The 25370-nt window shown below is 38.6% G+C and overlaps 1 protein-coding gene across 8 annotated transcripts in view; it reads left to right on the plus strand.

Annotated features, from left to right (window-relative positions):
* Positions 1–9926: 9926 nt before the first annotated feature.
* DENND4A (DENN domain containing 4A) overlaps positions 9927–25370 on the plus strand; it is a 130931-nt gene continuing 115487 nt past the window's right edge. For 7 of the 8 annotated variants that reach the window (XM_036842590.1, XM_036842587.1, XM_036842592.1 and 4 more), the window contains exon 1: positions 9927–10134. The gene's annotated coding sequence lies outside the window, so the exon portion shown is untranslated. The remainder of the gene's footprint in view (positions 10135–25370) is intronic. The other variant, XM_036842595.1, reaches the window with a different exon arrangement.

Here is a 25370-nt window from a genome sequence, read left to right on the forward strand (position 1 = left end):
ATTTATATAGTCAACTACATATCCCTGCTTTTTTTTTTTTTAATACCCTCTTTTGGCTTCACAGAGTACAACACACATATTGATGAACTGCTAAAAGATTCCAGTATTGTTTTATTACATGGAACTTAGTAGTAATGAAAATAGGGGAAAAACATAAATGATGTACAATAAACCAGCCAAACAGTTATAACTGGAATATCTGGACTCCATGAGCCATTAAATTTTGACCAAATTTCTTGTGTAAGAGGAAGTGACCTTGTTAGCTGTCCTTTCGTTACTTCCTGATAATAAAAGTTAAAATGCTTTTTTATAAATGTAGATTTTCTGCAGTATTAATTCATTGAACAAAATTCAATTTTAAAATATTTTAAACATTCAGAAAGTGAAAAAAACCCAAGTACTCACATAAATTTAAGAAATGCTATCATTTTGCCATATTTGTTTAGACGCTTCTTTAAAAAACAATACACTGCCCCAGCTGAAGTCCCAATTTCATCTCATTTCCCAAGCTCCTTCTCCAGAGGTAGGCACTATCCTAAAGTTGGTAAGTATCCCTTTATTTTAGAGATTTGTCCTTGTTGATAGATGTCAGTAGATTTCACTAATTTTTTTTCTTAGATTGACTATTTTTCAAAAATTTTTATTGGAGTATAGTTGATTTACAACATTGTGTTAGTTTCTGCCGTACAGCAAAGTGAATCAGTTATACTCTTTTTTTAGACTCTTTTTCCATATACGTCATTACAGAGTATTGAGTAGTGCTTCCTGTGCTATACAGTGGGTCTTTATTAGTTATCTATTTTATATATAGTAGTGTGTATATGTCAATTCCAATCTCCCAATTTATCCCTTCCTCCCTGGTAACCATAAGTTTGTTTTCCACATCTGAGATTTCACTAATTTTAATTATTGTACAATATTCCATTGCATGACTATGGACATTTAGTTTTTGTCATCATTAATATGACTAATACCCCAACGAACATACTCATAGTGTCTCCTGGTGCATACGTACAAGAATTTCCCTAGATGCAGGAGTTTTTAAGCTTTTATGGCCAATACGCATGGTGAGAAATAATTTTACATTAAGATCCTGTACATGCATATATGCATATATCATCACAGGCTGAGTTGCTTGGGAAGTAGATCTGAGGCAGAAATTTGTGTACAAGACGTTTATGAGGGAGTGTCCTGGTATCAGCACCTGTTGGGGAGTAAAGAAAGCAGGAATGTGGGCAGAGGTAGTTTTGGGCTCTAATGAAGTGACAACAAAGGCCTCAGCTGATCCCGCATTGCCTGCAGTGATTATTCAGAGTAATTTTGAATTAGGGCAAGGGGATCAGGCCTTTATACAGCTGCATAGATCAGTTAGTGAATACAGCTGCACCCAGGAAGAAGGTGTGACCTTGGGCAAATAGCTCTCTTCCTGGAGAGAGTCCTGGAGAGGGACTCAGCTACAAGCTGTTGGCTGCCAACACTCCTAGCAGCTGAAATTAATGTTTCAGTCCTGGAGAGGGAGAATCTAGGTGGTGCACAAAAATTCACAAAACAATCCTTACCCTGATATTTCTGTTCTATTTCATCTGTAAAAAAAATGTTCATTGTAACCCTTAAATTGATTTCACAATCCACTAATGGATCATGAATCACAGTTTGAAAAAAACTGCTTTAGAGTATATACCCAGAAATGGAAGCTGGATTGTAGGGTATATGCATTTTAAATTTTACTAAATATTGTCAAACTGCTTTCCAAAGGGGTTAGGTCATTTGACATTCCCACCAGCAGAGCATGAGAGTTGCACTTTTCCTACAGCCTTGATAACCCTTGGTATTGTCAGATTTTTTTAATACAAAAATACAGTAGAGAGTAATACAGTAGAGACTTTGAAACCAATCCTTTGGTGAAAGTGAAAACATTTCTAATGCTGTAGTATAGTAAGACTTACTTCCTGCTAGCTTATCAACCACCAAAAAGCATGTGCATTTCCCTGATAATTAGGTAACGTTCAATTTTTAGTCTTGCAAAATAAATCTTTTAGTCTTGTAATCTTTTTTATGACACCTAGCAGAGTGCCTAGCAGGTAACAGCACAAAGTAAAATACCTGTAGGTTGAAAGAGTGAATTCTATGCCTAGGCACATGGCATTTAAGATTTCACTTTTTTTAAACTCTGAAGCAATATGGTTTAGTGGAAGCCTATTGGTCCAGGGATTGTGAGGCCTGGGCTCTGGTCTAGTCCAGCCATGGGATTTGGTAAATTTACTCCACCTTTCTGAGCCTCAGTTTCTTTATCTCCAATAATTTTCCTATGTATACAGCTTACTTCATGGGGAGTTTGGAATACTGAGTTCTTAGAACTGATTTAATATTTACGTAATAGAGAAAGCAACGTACTTGGAATCTGGGGATATGGATTCTAGTCCTCGCTCTCCTCCCACTACTGGATGTATATGGCCTTGGACAAATCACAAGTAGGCAAATGTTCACTTTTTGGAAAATGAAATGGTCACTAGATGATCTCTAAGGTTCCTGCTCAAAAATCCTATGTTCTGGGTTATAGAAACATGAAGTCAATTTATGAAAACATCATTCTCATAAAGCCATCGTGACCTGGGTCAGATGATATATTTTAAATCCACTTCTAATTGCCTGCCCCACCTCAATCGCTCTATAATCCAATCCATTTAGTCCTACCCTTATCCAGCTGCCCTACAGTGTTGCCTGAACTCCACCCTTGAGATTCTCCTTTGCAACTGACAACTATCTTTATTACCTCTAGTATTACAATACTTGTGGCAAACAGAGCCTCGTGCTGTGTGATCACCAGGAAAATCTGAAATGGAAGAATATGTGTCTTCACTTTTTTTGTAACTCCACTAATTCCCCATTCCCTTTTAGCACAGAATTGGTTAAAGATCAGCGGTACTGTTACATACTCTCCTCAGCCTGACATCGAGGATTCTATGGCTCTGCTTTCTCCACTACGATTCACTACCTTCCAGACAGCATTGCACATGCCGGCAGGAGTCTGCCAGTACTATTGTGCCTTCTCCAAAAGCCTTTCTTCCACTTCAGTTCTAATACATTCAAATAAAAGAGAGCCTCATCTCAACTTCTTTCTGCTTCCCTTTCAGCATAATTTAAAACTCTGCAAGTTACTATTACAACATCTAAATTCTATTAAATCAATAAGCTGATGTTTATTAAATTTCAAATGTGGTTAAGATAGTTACAATCAAATATGAAAACTTGCAGGCTTATTAGCCAAGAATGTAGAGGAAGGATATCTGTTTCTAGGCGATAGTTAAGTGATATTGACATTAAAGGGCCTAGGAGTGGTTCTGGAGATCTTAGGAGTGGTTCTGGAGATCTTTGTTTCTAATTTAAATCTTTATTACTAAAAGTCTATTATTCTCCAAATCCTGAATAAACTAGTTGCGAGAGTTTTTCCCCTCTGGATTAACTTTGCCCTTAATACAACTATCTTGATATAACTAACCAATCCATCTCTTTGTCTGTATGCACATGTGTGCTTATGGACAGCAGAGGCTTAAATGCTTTCTCTCCATTAAGAGCCTCCTGTCATGAGTCTGAAAGTGTTCCCTATGAGAGGCTGTCTTCAACATACTGGAGAGGGGACAGGGAGAACCAGGAATAGGCCCTAATGCCCTGCTTCTCTTAGGTAACATCAAGACTGGACACTGATGAACTTTTCCACCAAGAATAGAAAGAAAGGAAAAGAGGAAGCTAGCAACCTCAAACTACCTCTGGAACAAATGATATTTCTTCTTTAGAAAGATCAGCCTGGCAACAAAGGGAGGGATGGATAAAGAAGAAAAGACAGGAGATTGGGAATCCAATTAGTTGACTGCTGCAAAATTTCAAGTGAAAAAAAAAAAAATAGATGTGGGTTTGAACTGGGTCAGTAGGAATGGAGATAGAGAGGTGAGGAAGGATATGCTTGATGTTAAGGAGGTGGTATCAACTGGTTTTGATGATTAAGGAATAAGCAGAAAAAAGATGAGTTGATTACTCACAGGTTTTGACTTTTGTGACTACTGCATAGTGAATACTATTCAAGAAATTAGAGAATATAGGAGAAACAGGTTTGGGGTCAAATAGTGAGTTTACCTTTGAAAATGTTGAGTTTCAGGCGCACTTGGGAGTGAGATGTCTGGAGGCAATTGAATATACAATCCTGAAGCGTAGAAGAGACGTACAGACTAAAGATGTGTTTGTCTCCTAGTCTGAGGGATTATAAAGAAAACAGAAGTACAATTGCAGGTGTCTCCCCTTGCTGGCAGGGTTCCTTAAGCCTTGACAATAAGAAGGGCATGGGGATATGTGTATATGTATAGCTGATTCACTTTGTTATAAAGCAGAAACTAACACACAATTGTAAAGCAATTATACTCCAATAAAGATGTTAAAAAAAAAAAAAAGGGCATCCCTGTTGTCTACCCTTGCAGGATACATGCCTGGGCCAATAAATAAAAAGAAAAGACTTACGGTGTCTGATTTGTTCAGCTTCGTGTTTCCTAAATATCCTAGCTGTAACAACAGTGCTGAGTACATGAGAAGAGCTGACTCATATTTCCTGTAAGTCAGCACAGATATCCATCCATCCTTCCAAATTATTTGAACCTCTGGCCACTCCCAAAGAGAGTCAAAGTGCTGGAACAATTTTTGAGCATTTCTTTCATTTGTTGAGAACAATTCTAATACATGTTTAAAGATTCAGAGCAAAAAAAAAAGCTTTTCCTATTTTGTATCACTCCCACCCCCACATCCCAAATGATGATGCCCTCACATAGGCATCAAAGTCTAAGGCATAGAAAGTATAAGTTCTCTCTGGATTGGTTCAAATGTCATCTATTCATCACCTTCAATCCCCATACTCAGAATCAATCTCAACTTCCCTAAGCTCCAACAGCAATGAGTTTAAACATCTAGTGCAGAACTTCTCATAGTTTGATTTTTATTAAAGTTACATGGCCTGGGAACATACTTTGTGCCTCTAATATGCGCTTATCTACCTTCGTTTCCTTCTGTGCCCAGCATAGTGCTTTGTGTATAAGTGCTGACTGAAGTGAATTTGTTAAAAGTTCTGAAAATACTTGACTGTGGACAACGATAGCTAAGATACTCTATAGAAAAATAACTTTCTTTTGCAGATCATTTAAAAACTAAAAGTTGAATTTAGAAGGAATTGTTGAGATAGGTAAAAGCGTTAACTTGAGGAAGATGGTGAGAGGTGATAATTTTCCAATTTGTGAAAAAGTGCTGACTCAAAGATATGACCTCAGCCACCAAGAGGGTAGACAGAACAGTGGCTCAGACTGCTGCAGCCCTCCTGTCCCTGGACACTCCTCTCAAGTATCAGGTTTCGAATTTGTTATTTGCAACATGACATTTCTCACTATTATTCTTGCAAGTTGTTCAGATAATTTGTCTTCGAAAAGTATGTCATCAGGTTTGTGTTTATAAGAAATAAGATGATAATCTGACAACATTGCCAATAAATTTTAGTCTGTGGATTAAATATACTGGAATGTCATTCTAACACTTTCTCACAATGAATAGAATTTGGTACTATGTGTTCTGCTTTGGGACACATCCAAAGATTTTCTAAAAGACCATAAATTCCTAGTGGAAGGCTTTCTTACCCATAAGGAAGCCACAGGGGATAGATATCAAGAACAGCTTTATAGAATACTCTTCCCAAGACATGGGTAACTTTAAAGACATAAAAAACTTCTGGTCTAGCAATTAAGGTGAATAGATTTAACAGGTGGAGAGGATTAGGTGGTACAACAGCTTGAGCTCCCAGTGCTTTAAACTGTTACTGGTTTCATAGTTTTCCTTCATGCATTGTTCAAACCACAGCATTTAAAAATAATTTCTAAGAAATAGCCAGATAGAGTTCCAGGTGTAAAAGATGACATAATTTCAGAAATGGCATGGGGCCCAAATTTCTAAGCCACACTTTTCCATCTGGCCATTACTGCATTGTTAGACTCCCTTGACCAAATCACATTTAGGGTTCAAGTTTGTTTAACTGTGACTATAGTGACATATGCTGAAAGGACTCCTTATATGACTGTTAAGGGCGATGAGGTACTTAGAAGCATTTCCTGAGCATGCAGTCAAATACTGCGTATTGTTTTTCTACTGCTTTTTAGTATATTCTTTCAGAAAGTGTTATCTTTGATTAAGAAAAAAAACACTTCAAAACTTCTCAACTTTTGAAACTTTTTAGAATTCCATTCTGTAAACTGTGCTCGCAATTATATGTCTATAGTATTTTAATTGGTATTCTGTAATGTAGATGAAAGTATGTGAATTTGTTTGCCAGTTAAGAGTGCCTTTTGTTGCTAGTCAAATGCTTGATACACCAAGCTACTCCTCAAAGAGGAACTGACCCGATAGATCTCACAACAATTAAAACCAATAAAAGGCTAAATCTGTGTCCAATGGGGAAAGAATGGGAGGTTCCCAGTTGGACTTCTAATTTTTTTTTACAGCTTTATTGCAAAATAATTGACATACAGTGGACTACACGTTTAAAGTGTGCAACTTGATAAGTTTGATGTATGTTCACATCTGTGAAACCATCACTACAATCTGGATAGTGATCTAGATATCCATCATCCCCAAAAGTTCCCTCTTGAGCCTTTATGCTATAACCTCTCGCTTGTAATCACTGATTGGCCTACAGCCATATCCTCACATTGGGGATAAGAACACTGTGAATGATAATGGGCAGCGGGGAGGAAGGGTCTGGCCTGGAAAAGAGATTTAACTTTTTGTTTAGTGGAGTTAAAATGCTGCATGTAGGATGTGCTTAAAAATACAAAAAAAGTGGTCGACTCAGTATTTTCAGGTCAAGATCTTGATCTTTTGAACTTTATAACTTTATGGAATGCTGGGTTATCTGAAATGTGGCAAAAATAGGCTTCCTTCTCTCTTGCCCTTTTCTAATCCATTCTTCACAGAAGAGTACTTCTTAAAATTAAATTTACCCAGAGCTGGAATCACTTATTTTTTAATGAAAATTAACAGCATCAAAAAGATACGCATTTAGAGTAGTTATACATAGAGGGGCAGGTTGTTTGGGTCATCTTGGAGCACACATTTACAAGACTATAGAGCACATTTTATGGTCACGGAACAGTTTTTCAGTGCTAAAAATTAACTGATCCTATATTAGTATTCCTCATTAGTAGTATGATGTGTTAGCCATCTGAGCTAAAAACTTACACTTATTTCTTCCTCTTATTTCTTGGGTGGTGGTTTCTAAACTTATATGTGGTAATTCCCTGGCGGTCCAGTGTTTAAGACTCGGTGCTTTCAATGCCGTGGGCCGGGGTTCAATCCCTGGTTGGGAAACTAAGATCCCACAAGTCGTGGGGCGAGGCCAAAGAAAAATAATCATCATAATAAACTCATCATAATAAACTTATATGGTATGGTCCATTAAACCCTTCAATGGGAGCAAACAATCCTACTGATCACCAAGGCCACTACCGTTTTGTGGTTTTTTTGGGTGTCAGGGGGAACTCACCAGATACCTTTCAAAGATACATGTCTTAGATATGGGGATATATGTATACGTATAGCTGATTCACTTTGTTATACAGCAGAAACTAACACACCATTGTAAAGCAAGTATACTCCAATAAAGATGTTAAAAAAAAAAAAAGATACATGTCTTAGAAAGTAGAATAGGAGTTATAATTTACTGGGTACAGAGTTTCAGTTTGGGATGATGAAAAAGTTCTGGAAATGGGCAGTAGTGATGGTTACACAACAATGTACTTAACACCACTGAACTGTACACTTAAAAATAGTTAAAATGGTAAATATTATGTTTTGTATATTTTACCACAATGAAAATGTTTTTTAAAAATTCATGGCTTGATATCAAATTTCATGAGAATGTGCAGAGCTAAGCAGTTAACACATTTGGAACTACAGCATCAGTAAACTTCACATTTATAACAGTTCATATTCTTTTCTTTAGTAGCACTCTGTGCAAAAATGAGTAAGAATCACCGATTTGGATTACTACTTGTAATCAATTAAATAAACCAATAAATGTACTTATCAAATAGCACTGATTAGGCAACTATACATGACATACAAAACACTTAGTAAGAAATTACATTACTTAACAATTTTCAGTGAAAGTAGCATTTTTCTGTATACAGTCTTATGTGATGCTCACACTTTTTTTTTTATCAATAAGGAAATTGAAGATCAGAACATATAATTTGAACAATTTAGTGTTGAAAAGGCTCAACCCCAGGTTTTTTTGTTTTGTTTTGTTTTACCTTAAATCCAGTTCTTTGGCTCATATACTGCCTGAAATATAGATATGATGTCATAACCCAAACATCACTGTTCCCAATTGCCTGCTCTAACAGGCATCCCTTACTCTTCAATAGCTTTCAGCAGCAATTACAATAAAATCCAATCTTGTTTTTATGTCTTCTTAGGGCCTGGGGGAATGGGCCCTCACTTGCTTACACACTCACCTCTCCAATCTCAGGGCAGGTTCCTCCTTACACCATGGATTCCCCAGCACCATGGACTCCACTTAGTTCCAACAGCCAAGTTCCCTTCTACCACAGGTCCTTTGCACAGCCGTTTCCTCTGCCTTAAACAATTTCAGGGCATTTCTCTACTGGCTCCTTCTCATCCCTCAGATGGGCCTTTCTTGACCACTCTGTTTTTTTTAAGGTATCCTGGTATTTGCTCTCCCAGATTTCTGTTCATAACATTTATAGCATGTTTCCCTCAAAATGTGATGAAGTACTTTTGTCTCTCTTTTTCCCACTAGACTGTCAGCTCCATGAAGGCAGACCTTTTCTCCTTCCCTCACCAGTATGTCCCCTCAGTGTCTGTTTGAGTTTCCGTGAATGTTTGTTGACTGACTGACTGACTGACTGAATACAATGAAAGAAGTGGAGATAGGAAATAGAGCTGTAAACCCGGTTAGTACAAGGGATTAAAGCCTATTCTGCACAATTTAGGAGAGTTGACTTGAAACATTTTAGGGTCCTATTTCTTCCTTCATTTGTCCATGTAATAATATCGAACATTCATTGAGTACTTTCAGGTACTATGCTAAGCACTTCACATATATTATAGCATTTACCCTTCAGAGCAACCCTGTAGCAGTAATCAGCCTTTATTATCCTCATTTTTCAGGGGCAATTTGCCAACAGCCACTGATGGTGGAACCACAGCCAGGTGTAAGTAGGCCATATCCCATTAATCCAATGTAATCTACACCCCTTCAGTCAACAATAGGTGTTTTATCAACGTACTTTTCAGAGAACCCGCCTGAATTTCCCATTTTACCTGACCTTCAGTATCTTGGGACCGAAACCTACCAGAGGTGGTTGCTAACCCCTCAGGGGGTTTCTTGGGGAATCTGAGTGCTCTTGGTAGAGGAGCGGCCGCTCAGGCAGACGCGACGAGCTCTGGCTAGCCAATGTCAGGACTCCTGGGACGGCTGGGGAGGAAGGAGGAAACAGGTCAGTTGGCCCATGACGGATCCCTGACCCTCGGGGTGGTGAAAGGGGAAGGGAAGGTGTATGCCGCCCACGCTCGCCCAGGGGTCCGGATCTCCCAACGCGAAGGGGAACCACGGCGCACTTCCCCAACTCTACCGCGCGTCACGAGAGAACGCCCCTCAGCTCCGCCCACCTTCTACGCCCATAGCAGTATCGGGCGCTAGGACCCCGCCACCCTCAACCTGTCCCTGTCCTGCCCCCTCGGGCAAGGGCCTGGCCCGCTATTGGCGCTCACAGGCCGCGATCCCCGCCTCCGCCCACTCCGTCACTGTCAAGATGGCGCCGGTCGCAGCGGCGGCGGCCGCGGCGGCTGGAATCAGAGAAGGAGGCGGAGGCAGCGGCGGCCGCGAGGGGAGGGGGAGTCCCGTCTGACTGAGACGGCAGGCCTGGGCGGGCGGGGGTGCCGCGCAGGGCGGAGCGCCGGGCTGGGGATGAGCTAAGCGGGTTCGGAGCTCCGCGGCATTCAGTCTCTCGTGTCCCGCCGCCACTGGTGAGTGGACGCGGCACCGCTCTCCAAGCTCGACCGGCTGCTCGCGAGGGAGCCAGCGGTGAGGTGAGTGTGGGGGCGGCAGCGCGGACAGCGGTGGCATGTGGAGCTGTCACTGCCCGGAGCGGTGTCAGCCGCGGGCACGGGAGCTGGGCCGGCTGGGCTCGGAGATGTGGCGTGGATGGCCGCGACCTCCGCCCGGGGACTTCTCGGAGCCTGGCCGTCCTCCGAGAGCTGGGTCTGCTCCGGATGGCGCGGCGGTGCTGAGAGTAGCACCCGCGCCTCTGCGTCGGATGCTGGGGGGACTCCTGTGTTTTCATTCCGGATTTTCTATTCCGGGCTGGCCTGGGGCTCTTGTTGGGAGCTGGGGGTGGGGGCGGGGGCGGTGAGAGGGGAGGTCCTGGAGCTGGGATTTTGACAAGCCCGTTACGTAAGACGGAGGTGGCCTCCCGGAATCCCACCTGCTCGCTGTTTTAAACAGGCGGCAGCTGGATCCTGGCGGGCCCCCAGAGGCCCGATTTTCCTCCCGGAGGTCTGCCTAGCCTACTCCGGCCAGCGTGAACCTGCTCAACGTCCAACTTGTCCAGTTTGGGTTTTTTTCCCAGTCTTTTTTGGGGGGGCGGGGGCGGGAGCGGGAGGGGGTAAACAATTACTGGTCGCCACTGTTCCCTTTGAAGTTTACCGCTTTCTGGGGGGGGGAGGGAAAAAAAGCTTGTGACCTAAAACTGGGTCGCAGCGACAGCTTTTCATTATCGTACTTTTAAATGACAGATGTGCTGGAAGATTTTTGTTATTGTTCCAGTGTGCTTTTAATTCAAACGTATGGTTACGCCTGGAGCCTTAGAGAAGGGTTTTGTCTTATAGGACAGTTATTTCTTGTTTGCAGCAGCAGGATAGGCATCAGTCAACAGGCATGTATTTATCTGAGGAGAAAACGCATGTCAGCTAGCTAGAGACCCGTGAGGGCAGAAATTGTATTACTACGTGAATATCTTATTCTTTAAAATATTATCCGTTAATGAAAATAATAGTCCAAGTTTAAAAGAAGCAATTTTACAAGATTACAAGCTGTTGTTTGGTGTATATGGTCTCTTTCTATTTTCTGCTTGCCCTAGTCTACCTCTTCTCTCCTCTTGGGGGAAGGAGGCGGAGACACCTGTAAACAGCGTAACCCAGGTTACAGTAATCTACTGTAGTACATTTGAGATTATTGTAAAAAGTAGTCTCCGGGGGACCTAAGATTGGGTAATAAATAAGGACTCTTGGGCAAGTTACACAGTTTTGTGTTTAGAGTAGATACTGGGATTTCAGCCTTTGAAAACCTAGGTATACATAATTTCTGAGCTATTTGAACCCCGTTTGAACTTATAATGAAACAAAAGATTGTATTTGGCCGCTTTTACGGGAACTCTGTTTTGTTTTGGCCAGAATTAAACATTTTTGGTAACTTTTACCTCATTTTCACATTCTCCCTTTGAACTGCAGCTCTCAGTAGGAGTCCAGAATAGTATATAGTATCATCATCGTCATTATTGTACATACTATATGTTACATAATTTTCTTTTTCTGAATGATTAAACATAGACTTAACTTCATTGTGGGTTTTATAAGAATGTACTTGTTAGGAAAGTTAATTGATCTTGACAGCAGCCCAGTACTGGGAATAAATGTAAGTAAAATTTGGCCTGAGTTTTAAATTTATGTACACAAATTTACACTTTTGAAAATTGGTGAAGCGATATAAATTTTCTGTTTGTGCAAGAGAGCCAGGAAGCTGATGCTGATTTGTTCTGAACTTTTCCACATGAATTACCACTGGCTTAAATAGTTATTGATTCTTAAGCTCCTGGAGCTGTTGACCTATTTGTGGCAGCTTGAATAAAATTTGGAATAATTGGGAGGCTATAAGAAGGAAGAAATAGAGTACATGACATTTTCTAATTCGTTCAAAAAATAATAAAAATCATGGAGGAATTGTAAAAGAAAACTGTGTTCTCACTGAGTGATATTAGTTACATTATCTTTTCTGTTTGCAGAATTTTTCTAAGCAGTCTACTTACTATGAAAACCTAGATTTAAGCACCAATACAAACAGAGATGTTTGATATATTATAAATCTTGTTTATTCCTATTTAAACTGATGGCTTCTTATTCTAAGTGGAAAGCAGAAGTGGCTGTGGCAGGAAGATTGGCTTGCTGTTCTTGTCCTCTCTGATATCAGAGACTTACCTTTCAGGACTTTTTCCTCCTTCCTACAAGGTGTGGAAGAAGAGAATGAAGAAAACTTGATAAAATTTCTTCCTTTCTTGTTTGTTTGTTCAGTGTCCTACTGATTATTGCTCAGTAGAATTTGTGGGTTGGGGAAAGTCAAGCACTCCATGCTTTATTACTTATTATTATTTATTACTTTATTACTTATTACTGTGTATCATAATTACCACTGAATTCTACAATAGCAGTGTAGAACCTTATACATAAGAAAGGATTAATTTATATAGTGTGTTACTATAATAGTGAAAAATTTGTAATAGTTAAAATGCCATATAATAGAGGATTAGTGAAATTAATGATGGTTAATCATGTGGTAAATGCAGTTATTAAAATTCATATTTTAAAAAATATTTACTAACATGAGAAAGCACAATATAATCTTGAGATAAAAATAAGAATATAAGGAATTACTATGTTATTACTTATAATATATCACATATATGGCAAAATGATTGGCAGGAAGTACATAAAATATTAAAAGACATTATCTCTGGATGATAGCATTATAGGTAACTTCTGTTTTAGTGTTTGTACTTTGTTCTGTCTTCTGAGTAGTATTACTCTAATAATCACTAAAATGACATTAAAATATTTTCAAGAGTCATAGGAGAAAATCCTGAAAATCCCACATAACCACTGCCCCTCCAACAGAAAAACTACCTTATGATTCATTATTAGCCAAACTAACTGAAAATACGGTGCTTATGCAACGTACACAATAATGGAAACAGCCAATAATACAGGTGAAGGCATTCTCCTAGCTCCCAGCACCAGCCTGGTAATGGTTTTCCATATGGGGATGCTCCTATTAATGCACATCGTTACTGTCCAACCTCTTTTCTGTTTGTGTCTTACACCCTAATTGTTCTGTGTTGCCAGTGCCACCTATTGATGGACTGCTTGACTCAAGTCTTTTCCTCATTACCTCATCAGTCAGCGGTTTGTGAATGTTTATGAGGTGCCAGGTACTTTGCTAGTCACTGAGTATACAAAGGTGAATGAATGAAACGTGGTTTCTAACCTCAAACTCTGGTAGAGAACCTTACTTTTCTTCTTGGTTCACGAGTGCATATTGTATACTCTGCTGTTTCTATCCCACTGCTCATGCCCTGGCACCTCAGACAGTATCTTTTTCCTGGTGCTCACATCCTCTTTTAACTTTCTTTATGGGAAAATATGTTCTGAGTTCCAGACAACCAATTTACAAATAAATTTTTGGAACGTTACTTGATTGTATGTGGGGGAATCTTTTTTTTTTTTTTTTAATTTATTTATTTTTTATTTTTGGCTGTGTTGGGTCTTCGTTTCTGTGCAGGGGCTTTCTCTAGTTGTGGAGAGCGGGGGCCACTCTTCATCGCGGTGCGCGGACCTCTCACTATCGTGGCCTCTCTTGTTGCGGAGCACAGGCTCAGTCGTTGTGGCACACGGGCTTAGTTGCTCCGCGGCATGTGGGATCTTCCCAGACCAGGGCTCGAACCCGTGTCCCCTGCATTGGCAGGTGGATTCTCAACCGCTGCACCACCAGGGAAGCCCTACGTGGGGGAATCTTAAGTTCAGCAGGGCTGCATATATGTTCATCTATGGCTGTTGTTATTTTTTAAAGTATGTGACAATTTCTTGGTACTTTCTTCTTGCTTCCTTCTTTTAAAAAGCACAAACAAGTAGAAAGCAGAAAAAAGAGGTAGAAAGGTATCAAGGGGGTTTTCTTGCTAGTGCTATATATACTTCATTTTCAGTGAGAAGAGTGAGTCATCAAAATGTAAAGTAAGAGATACTGTTTCTGATATACTTCTAGTATATCTCTTTTGAGCCCTGTAAAAATGCAAAAAAATTTTCCATATGTATGTTAAAGTATATATACATACATAAACACACAGTTTAGCTGTTTGCATTTCCAAATAAAACCTGAAATATGGAGATTGGACATTTCTTAAATTTCTTTTTATTTTTTAAAAAATTATTTATTTATTTGTTTATTTATTTATTTATTTTTGGCTGCGTTGGGTCTTCATTGCTGTGTGCGGGCTTTCTCCAGTTGGCGGCAAGCGGGGGCTGCTCTTCGTTGCGGTGCACGGGCTTCTCATTGCAGTGGCGCGCGGGCTTCAGTAGTTGTGGCACGTGGGCTCAGTAGTTGTGGCTTGCAGGCTGTAGAGCGCAGGCTCAGTAGTTGTGGCGCAGGGGCTTAGCTGCTCCGCAGCATGTGGGATCTTCCCGGACCAGGGCTCAAACTAGTGTCGCCTGCATTGGCAGGCAGATTCTTAACCACTGCGCCACCAGGGACGTCACTCTTTTTATTTTTGTCATAATATTGTTTCATAGAGGAGACATTTTGTTTTTGAAAAGTTTAAAAAGTACAGAAAATTACAAAAATTTACAAAAAGTAGTGAACAATGCACATACTCACCATACAAAATGTTGACATTGTTTTCATTTTTGCTTGAGATGTGCATTTAATATAAGAGAACCACGTATGTCGTCAGTATCACACTGAATTCTAAAAGAGCAGCGTAGAACTTTATATTTTACTTGAACATTGCTGATGAAGTTAAAGCCCCTTTTGTTCTCCCCAATTTCATCCTCTTTCCTTCTCTCCTTACATCCCCTCCCTGGCAATTGTTGTGATAAATTTGATGTGTATCCTTCCAGTTTACCTTTTAATAAACTGTATGTATTTGAGTAGTACATGACGTTGCTTTGGATGCTTTTGAAGAGTGTGGACTTTGGAGCCATAACTCCCTAGGTTTGAATCTTGACTCTGTTACTTAATAGTTTTGTGACCTCAGGCACGTTTTAAAATTTTTCCGTGCCTCATTGTCCTCGTCTATCAAATCCGGATAATAGAAATGTCTGCCACATAAGGTTGTTGTAAAAAGTAAATGAGTTTATTTATATAAGCTGCTTAAAACTGTGCCTGGCACTTTTTTTTTTTAAGTGTGCTGGTAAATTTAACCAGCTATTAATATGATTGTGTCATGGTATACACATTTTGAAACTTGTTTTCTTTATTTTACTTTTTTTCCCCTCGACTCTTGTTGGTACTATAGGTCTAGTTCATTCATTTTTTACTGGTTTGTAGTGTTCCATTGAATAAATATACTGCAATTTGTCATTTCTTCTATTGATAAGCATTTAGATTGCTTTTATTTTTTATGTTATAAATGGTGCCTCATGAAATCCTTGTATCTCCTCAAGCAACATGCCAGAGTTTCTTCAGGTCATATACCTGATTGTCAAATTGTTGGGTCTTAGGATATACGCTTTTTCCCCTTTGCAGGGTGTTTATAGGATACTGACAAACAATTTCTATTTCTCCATATCTTTACCAGCAGTTGGTGTTGTCAGACTCTTGGATTTTTCCAATCTGATTGGTGCGAAATGGCATTTCATTTGTGTTCTATTTTTATTTCCCTTCATATTTTCTTATATATGGGCTTTTTTTTTTTTTTTTGGCTGCTTTTGGGTCTTTGTTGCTGCACGCGAGCTTTCTCTAGTTGCAGTGAGTAGGGGCTACTCTTCGTTGCGGTGCGCGGGCTTCTCATTGCGGGGGGCCTCTCTTGTTGCGGAGCACGGTCTCTAGGCACGCGGGCTCAGTATTTGCGGCTTGGGGACTCTTGAGCGCAGGCTCAGTAGTTGGGGCGCACGGGCTTAGTTGCTCCGCGGCATTATATGGGCATTTTTGGTTAACTCTTAAGTGATGTGCCTATATCCTTTACACATTTTCTGTTAGACTTTTTTGTAATAGGTTTTTTGGTTTTTAAATATGTTTAAGATAGTTACAAACATTAGTGAAGTGTTCTTTTTATTTTTGGAGTTTCCAGATCTCTTGAACAGTGACCATTATGGACCCAAGTTATTGTGAATTTTACATTATAGTATATTGTTATTAGTGAACTTCCCAATGTACTTTCTTAAAATATGTATAGTTATATTTCTCTCCCTCTGAAACTATGAGAAAATGTTTCAGTAATGTACTGTGGATATATTTTAACTAAAACTATTTAAATTTTGTGGACTTCAAAAACCAGGTGGAATTTTTATTAATAATAATTAGTACCACAGTTTTGTTTTAGTCTAAAATTTGAGTGGCTTCCTGCTTAGAGGAGAGTTTTCTGCTCCTAAAGTGCTTATCAACTAAGGAATAAAAATATGCACATATGAAATGACTTTAGGCACTTACATATACAATATTATAAATTGTTCATCAGTGTTGAGATTGTTTTGCGTAGTACTAACTGTTTCTGTTTTTGTCCAACCCTCTGTACATGACTTAAAGGACTAAAGTCAGGCTGGTTAAGGCAGTAACTTCCCTGCTATTGTTATTATTACTATTAATTTATTTAAATAAACTTTTAATTTTAGGATAGTTTTACATTTACAGAAAAGTTTCAGGGAGTTACCACATCCCCTGCACCCAGTTTCCCCTATTGCTAATATGTGACACTTCTGTTTTACATTTGTCACAACTAAGGAACCAACACTGGAACATTACTATTAACTAAAGTCCATACTTTACTCAGATTTCATTAGTTTTCACCTAATGTCCTTTTTCAGTTCCAGGATCCCATCCAGAATACCACACTACATTTAGTCATTATGTTTCCTTTGGCTCCTCTGGTCTGTGACAGCTTTTCAGATTTTCCTTGCTTTTGATGACCTTGACAGTTTTGAGGAGTACGGGTCAGAGATTTTGTAGCATGTCCTTCAATTTGGGTTTGTCTGATGTTCTTCCCATAGTTAGAGTAGGGTCATGGGTTTTGGGGAAGATGACTGTAGAGATAAAATGCTATTCTCATTATATCGTATCAAGGGTACATACCATCAATATGACTTATCACTGATATTTTTAACCTTGATCACCTGGCTGAGGTAGTGTTTGTCAGGTTTCTCTACTGTAAAGTTTTCCTATATGCTGCTTTTTGGAAATAAGTCACTAAGTGCAGACCATATTCAGTGGGTAGGAAGTTAAGCTCTAACTCCTCAACGGGTGAGTATCTACACAATTATTTGGGATTCTTCTTTAAGGGAGATTTTCCTTTTCTCCCCCATTTATTTATTTATTTATTTAATCATTTATATCAATATGGACTCATGGATATTCATTTCTAAATTTGGGTTATACTCCTATACTACCTTATTTTTTTGCTCAAGTTGTTCCACCTCTTTCAGGTTAGTTCCTGTAACCAACAGGACATAAACCATTGTTTTGTTTTTTTGAGCACTTCCATACTTTCTGGCACTACAAGATGCTCCAGGCTAATCTTTTATATTCCCTGCCCCAGCCCTATAATCAACCATTTCTTCAAGGATCCCTTGTTACTTTTATTAGAGAAGGATATTAGAAACCAAGATTTGGGCACTGGGTGTGCTCATTGTTGTTGGGATATCATTGCTTTTAGACCTCAGTGTACAGACCTAGGAAATATATGTATGTATACTAACACATGTATACAGATATATAACTATTTTTTACCTATATGTCCATCTGTATCTAAATGAAGCTAAACATGAGTTCATACTGATATCTTTGACTCTGCTTCAGTACCACATGGTTCATTCTATCCTTACCCCCATGCTTATCTGTAACCTTACTCTCCAGAAATGAGAAACCTGGTTCTCATCATCTGCAGTCCACTTACTTGTTTGTTCAATCTCATTATACATGCACAGTTTCATAATTGTTAACCATATCCCAGTGAGAAATGACTTCAACAACTAGAGAAGTTTTATCTTTTTTTAAAATCCTTTTGTCGTTTAGAGTTCCCAGTCAGAACACTATTTTCCAAAGTTACTTAGGTCAGGACCTTTCAGAACCTTTTTTTCTCTGTCTTCCATATTTTAATTTTACTTCTTATAGGCTGGTCTAAATTACAAGTAATTATATATACAAAACTTATGAAAAAGATTTCCCTTACTAATTACAGAGCCTTAGCTCTGTATGGTTTTTTTTCTCTCTGACTTTTGTGGCCAAAAAAAAAAAAATCCCTTTTCTGAAAGTAAAACTTCCTGAGGCTTAGTCAGAATAGTACTCTGTCATTTGGTTATTGGTTGATATATTTATGATTTGGACTTAGAGTTATTATAGCTTCAAATATTTTTCATAGTACATTTTGAGAAATGCTGTTTAGTGGAGCATTAAGATCCTTGCAAGTAAACAAATATATAATAATATTTGAGTGCTCAGAATTTACCTGTATTCTTATAGTAATTTTATATGGATTAACTCATCTAATTCCCTCAAGAAGTCTGTGAGGTAAGTACTTTATTATTTTGCTCCTTTTAAAGATGAGGAAATTAAGACACTGAGAGATTTAGCAACTTGACCACAGTCACATAGCTAGTAAATGGCAGAGCTGGGATTCGTATGTAGCCAGTCTGATTGTGGAGCCTACGCTCTCAATCACTTTGCTATATTGCCTCTAAATAAGAAAAGTTCAAAGTGTTGTAAGAGTCACAGAGGAAGTAAAACACGATGATGTGAGAGAATGATTGAGAGGGTCCTTAGGGTACTTCTTAGGGAAGTCCTCTCTTAGGAGATGATATTTGACAGATGAGAAAGAGCCAGTTACGTGAAGAGCTGAGGAAAGAGTGATCCTTATGGGAGAATATCAAGTGCAAAGCCTTGCCATGAAAAGGAGTTTGAGATGAGAACAGAAGGACACCCAGTGTGGCTACGTGTAGTGAGCATGAGGGCCTGTAGCGTTACTTACAGGTGAGGTTCCATGTAGTAAGTCATTTAGTGCTCAAAATAACCCATTATCTCAATTTTATAGATGAGAAAATTGATACAGTAATCTGCCTTGGCTGAAATTACGTCTTCTCTCTCCCATTTACTCTTTATCCCACTACAGTCTAATTTCTACTTCTTATGTCACTAAACTTGCTCTTGCTAAAGTAACCAATGACAGTAATACTGTTGGCCATTTTCTCAAGAAACTTAACCCCTTGACTTCCACCCTGCTGCCCTCTTCTGTTTATCCTGGAGCTTCTCAGTGTGTTAATCATTCCCTTTGAGGGCTTGCCTTCCTCTGCCTGTCTCAAAAGAAGTGGTGGTCCCAGGGTTAGCCAGTTGCCCTTCTCAGCCTTTACAGTAAGCAAGTCATAGTTATCCCTATGGTTTCAGTTACCGTGTATCTACCAGTCACCCACCAAGCTGTTTTTCCAGCATTAGTATTCAAAGCATCAGAGATTGTCTTATCTAACTGCTTATGTATCTTCACTTTAAACTCCGTTTGTCCAAACTGAACTTATTTACCTATCTAAAGTTTTTCTTTGATTTATTGTTTTTCAAAGACATCTGGACTATTGGCTTCATCATTCAAGGAACTTTGGATCATGTTTCCTCCCTCTTTCTCTCTCCTCACATACATTCATTTACTATTCATTCTGCTGATTTTGCCACCTGAATATTTTTTGAATCGGTCGTTTCCCTAGTATCCCTGTTTCAGCCACTGCCTTATTAGGAACTACTTCCTTACCTTCTCACTGGTTTTCCTGTCTTCATTTTTATCTCTGTGATATTCACATCAGAATTGCCGGGCTGGTATGTCTAAAACACAGTTAGAAAATTCTTCTTTAACACCCCATTGTTAACTGAATAAAGTCTGAACTCTTTACCAGGTCATTAAGCCTCATCATGATTTGGGACTGGTTCTCTTAACTCATAATCTTAACTCATAATTTCTGCTTTCCATTTTCCACTCTAGCCATATAAAACTACTTTTTGAAGATTCCTTGAATGTACATGCTAGTTCTGAACTGTTGACCATTGCTTATGTAGTCCATCTCCTTGGAATGACTTCATTTTCTTCTTCCCTTTTCTTTTTGCCTGTCTAACTCCTTTGCATCTTTTAAGACTCAGCATAAGCTTTATCTCCTCCAGAAAGCCTTTTCAGACTCATACTTTTTTTAAAAAATTTTTATTGGAGTATTGTTGATTTACAATGTTGTATTAGTTTCTGCTGTACAGCAAAGTGAATCAGTTATACATATACGTATATCCACTTTTCTTTAGATTCTTTTCCCACATAGGTCATCACAGAATATTGAGTGTAGAGTTCCCTGTGCTATACAGTAGTCCTTATTAGTTATCTATTTTATTTTTATTAAAAATTTTTTTTTAAATTTATTTTTGGCTACATTGGGTCTTCATTGCTGCGCGTGGGCTTTCTCTAGTTGTGGCGAGCGAGGGCTACTCTTCATTGCAGTGCATGGGCTTCTCATTGCAGTGGCTTCTCTTGTTGCGGAGCTCGGGCTCTAGGCAGACGGGCTTCAGTAGTTGCGGCATGCGGGCCCTAGAGCGCAGGCTCAGTAGTCATGGTTCATGGGCTTAGCTGCTCCGCAGCATGTGGGATCTTCCTGGACCAGAGATCGAACCCGTGTCCCCTGCATTGGCAGGTGGATTCTTAACCACTGAGCCACCAGAAGTCCAAGTTATGTATTTTATATATAGTAGTGTGTATATGTCAATCCCAATCTCCCAGTTTATCCCTTTTCCCCTTTCCCCCCTGGTAACCATAAGTCTATTTTCTATATCTGACTCTGTTTCTCTTTTGTAAATAAGTACATTTGTATCATTTGTTTTAGATTCCACATATAAGTGATATCATATGATATTTGTCTTTCTCTGCCTGTCTTCACTTAGTATGATAATCTCTAGGTCCATCCATGTTGCTGCAAATGGCATTATTTCAATTCTTTTTATATGGCTGAGTAATATTCCATTGTATATAAGTAGTACATATTCTTTATCCTGTTCATCTGTCAATGGACATTTAGGTTGCTTCCATATCTTGGCTATTGTAAATAGTGCTGCTATGAACATTGGGGTGCATGTATCTTTTTGAATTAGAGTTTTCTCCAGATATATGCCCAGGAGTGGGATTGCTGGATCATATGGTAGTTCTATTTTTGGTTTTTTAAGGAATCTCCATATTGTTCTCCATAATGGTTGTACCAATTTACATTCCCACCAACAGTGTAGGAGGGATCCCTTTTCTGTACACCCTCTCCAGCATTTATTGTTTGTAGACTTTTTGATGATGGCTATTCTGACCGGTGAGAGGTGATACCTCATTGTAGTTTTGATTTGCATTTCTCTGATAATGAGCGATGTTGAGCATCTTTTCATGTGCTTTTTGGCCATCTGTATGTCGTCTTTGGAGAAATGTCTATTTAGATCTTCTGCCCATTTTTTGATTGGGTTGTTTGTTTTTTTGACATAGAGCTGCATGAGCTGTTTGTATATTTTGGAGATTAATCCCTTGTCGGTTGCTTCGTTTGCAAATTTTTTCTCCCATTTTGTGGGTTGTCAGACCCATACTCTTGTCTGGATTGTCAAGTTCCTTCTGAAATAATCTGTTAGTAACTATGTTATGTCTCAAGCAACTAGAACAGTGTCTGGCACAAGAGAAGACACTCAGTTAAGAATTTGTTGAATGAATTATTTTAGTATTGGAGAGGCAGTATAAAGTAGTTGCTCTGGACCCAAACTGTCTGGGATTAGCAAACCTGACTTTGCTATTTGACTATCTGTGCTCTCTCTCTGTACCTCAGTTTCTTCCCTTGTAAAATGAAGATAATGATGTCTTCATAAGATTGTTGTGAAGCTTAAATTTGTTAATGCAGGTAAAGCATTTAGAACAGTGCCTGGCACTTAGTGTTCAGTAAATAATGTGTTATAGCCATTGCTGCCCTTAGAATGTTTTAATTTATGTATTCGAGTCCCCCCACTGTCCTAGAATTAGGGGATGAATAAACAAACCAACTAATCCTGGGTTTTAAAATGAAAGACAAATTCCTAGCTTTTGAGAATGTCTTGGCGAGCTAACCATTAGTCTTTCTTGCAGCTCCAGCATTTGGTGTTCTGTCACAAATTTGAAATTGGCATTAGTGATGATTAGCATTTCTTAATTGTTCTACTTAATTAGTTTTTTAAATTCCTGCACACTTTTCTTATTAATAACACTGTTTAAACTCTAGGAATGCCCTTTATTTATGCTTAGTATTCATATAGCCTATCCTATAGCATTAACCAGCCTTTCCTATTATGGATTAAGGTGTGAAGGTGATAGCTCTGCTGATATTGTGCTTTTTATTAATTTGGGAGATAAACTGAAGTATGTTGCAGAGAAAGATTGAACAACGGGGTAGAATGGGGAAACTGGAAAAATTCCCACTTCAGAGTCAAACCTGCACATTATCCCTTCACTCCTTGGCTCAAAATAAATTCTCAGAATATTGGACGCTCATAATCAAATGTAATTTCAGTAAACACAGTCTGGAGGCAATATAAGTCATTAAAAATGATCGATGCCTCTGCTTTCTTCCATTATTGTAAACAATTGGGATTTGTTTACTTAAAATCTTTTTTATGGCAATCACTGTTCAATTTTTCATAAGCCTTTCCTTTTACTTTAATGTCTCATTTTTTTCTGAACACCAGAACTGTCTATATAATCTTGGCAAATTTGATAGAAGTACTGTTTGTTTTGGTTTGTTTGTTTTTATCTCTGAACTTGCTGTTACATTTGTAGATTTTCCCAGTCTTGCTAAATCTTGATTATGTGAAACTAGTCAGTTTTTCTTAAGTTATCAGTATTCATTCTTCTTCACCAGCCCTTTGAAAATACTAAAGAAACTAGTTTTTTTTTTTAAAGTCTGAGTTGCCAAAGGAAACTTCTTACTAATAAACTAATTTCAAAGAAAAATGGAAAACCTAATATATCAGTCTTTTTTTAGAAACTAATGCCATAGAATGACTGTGCTGTTGGGAAATGCTTCCTTTTTTTTAAAGGTCACTGTCTTCTGCCACTGAGCATTTTAGTTGAAGACTGAAGTGGCATGTTTGTATGAGAAAAGCGTATAGATGGATGGGGAAAACGGTATAATGATACTTAGTCTTGTTAGATAGGACTGTTATCACCAGAAAAGACATATTCCCACCCCCTTTTTGGTCAAAATTGTAGTAAGTGGTATTATTTCTCTTTATAAAATAATTTGTTCTGGGCTTCCCTGGTGGCGCTCAAAATTGTAGTAAGTGGTATTATTTCTCTTTATAAAATAATTTGTCCTGGGCTTCCCTGGTGGCGCAGTGGTTGAGAATCTGCCTGCCAATGCAGGGGACATGGGTTCGAGCCCTGGTCTGGGAAGATCCCACATGCCGCGGAGCAGCTGGGCCCGTGAGCCACAACTACTGAGCCTGCGCGTCTGGAGCCTGTGCTCCGCAACAAGACAGGCCGCGATAGTGAGAGGCCCGTGCACCGCGATGAAGAGTGGCCCCCGCTTGCCGCAAGTAGAGAAAGCCCTCGCACAGAAATGAAGACCCAACACAGTCAAAAATAAATAAATTAATTAATTAAAAAAAAATTCTAATAAGCTCTGAGATACTCCCTATTCTTTAATCTCTCTTTTTTCCCCTGAACTTTGAAATATAATTTTATTCATACTGACTTACAACTATGCTGAAGTTGGGTTTATAGGTTGTTGTTTGAACCTGTTATGGTTGGTGAATATTTTTCATTTTCTTACACTGAGAAATGCCTGAAGATACCAATGTAACAGCCATTTTTTAACAAGGGGTTTTTTTTCCTCCTCTGGTTAACTGACATTTTTATATTCCTACTTGACCTTTTCTTTTTTGAGGTTTTTAAAATCAAATTTCTTTTGTTTGTGAGTATTAGAAACGAAATTCAAACTAGTTTACTCAAAAAAGGGAATTAGTGTTGATGGCAAGGATACTGGGAATTTCAGAGTACTGTACTTTGAAGGTAGAAGTACAACCAGGCTTCATAAGGGGGAGGGGAACCAGGAACTGGAAACTCATCAGTAACTCAGGCAGCTGTTTTCTCCCCACCCTGGGGCAGCATTATCTCTTCTGCTTCTCCCTACTTGTCTACTTCGTTTTTCTCTCTCTGCATGTTGTCTTTTACCACTGCGCATGGCCGAACAAGTCCTCTAACTCTTAAATTCTTATATTCACTCATGGTTCTGTGATCCCATTCTAAACCCTGGGAAAAAATCTAGTTTGAGGCAAATGTCTGTGTCTGGTCCAATCAGCTATGGCAGATGAAACCAAGGTTTTGGAGAACATTTCAGGCCCCATTTCTATGATAAGGGAGTGCATACAGGGCACACAACTCTCAGAGGAGAGGTATGTAGGCTACATAGATACCGTAAAAGGTGGTGATTGCAAAGGAATACTAAATAACATGAAATAAAATTGAGGTTTTTTTGAAATAAAAAAGAGACCACTCATTAGCTTTATGTAGTAGTAAAGAACTTAAACTATTTCATCCCCAATCCATAGGTGGTTATTCTGAAAGCTATAAAAATATCTCCCTTTTTCAAATAAGAGCTGATTTTTTAGCTTCTGCATACAGAATTTGAAGTTTGAATCATGCTATTTCATGAACACAAATAATCTTATATTAATATTATTATTAATACATCATGTCATTTTCTATTTAACAAGCGTTTACTGACTGCCTGTCCTTTCTTAGGGGCTGTGCTAAAACAGATATTTACAGAGCTAGAGATGTAACATTGCCTACTCTCAAAGAATTCCTAATCTAGCTGAGAAGAGTAGATGTTCAAAGAAATGATTACAGTATTAATGTCATAATCGTAATACAGATATGTACAGGATTGTCTTAACGTATAAGGAAAGAGAATGGCAATCTCTTCTAGGGAAGGGGATCAGGAAGGGCTTCAAAGAGCAAGTCTCAAAGATTACACAGGAGCTGGCCATTTGAACGGGCATTCTGGCAGAAAGAACTGAATTTACAAAGGTGGTGTGGAGTTTGGTATGACTGAAGTGAATTTTACATCATTCAATTTACTGAAGCTAAAATGAAAACTTATTTTTTCATATCTGTCCTTCACATGATAGTGCATACTTCTTTTTTCAAAGGAGTATTATAGATTTTAGAATATTCATCATTTTGTTTGTAACTGTGATGTCACTTTTGAAAATGAGTCTTCACTGATCATTTGCTTTCAGGCTCCTTTATCAAATTTTTCTAATAGTGGTTGGT

The sequence above is a fragment of the Balaenoptera musculus genome, chromosome 2 (genome assembly GCF_009873245.2).
Source record: "Balaenoptera musculus isolate JJ_BM4_2016_0621 chromosome 2, mBalMus1.pri.v3, whole genome shotgun sequence".
Taxonomy (NCBI): Eukaryota; Metazoa; Chordata; class Mammalia; order Artiodactyla; family Balaenopteridae; genus Balaenoptera; species Balaenoptera musculus.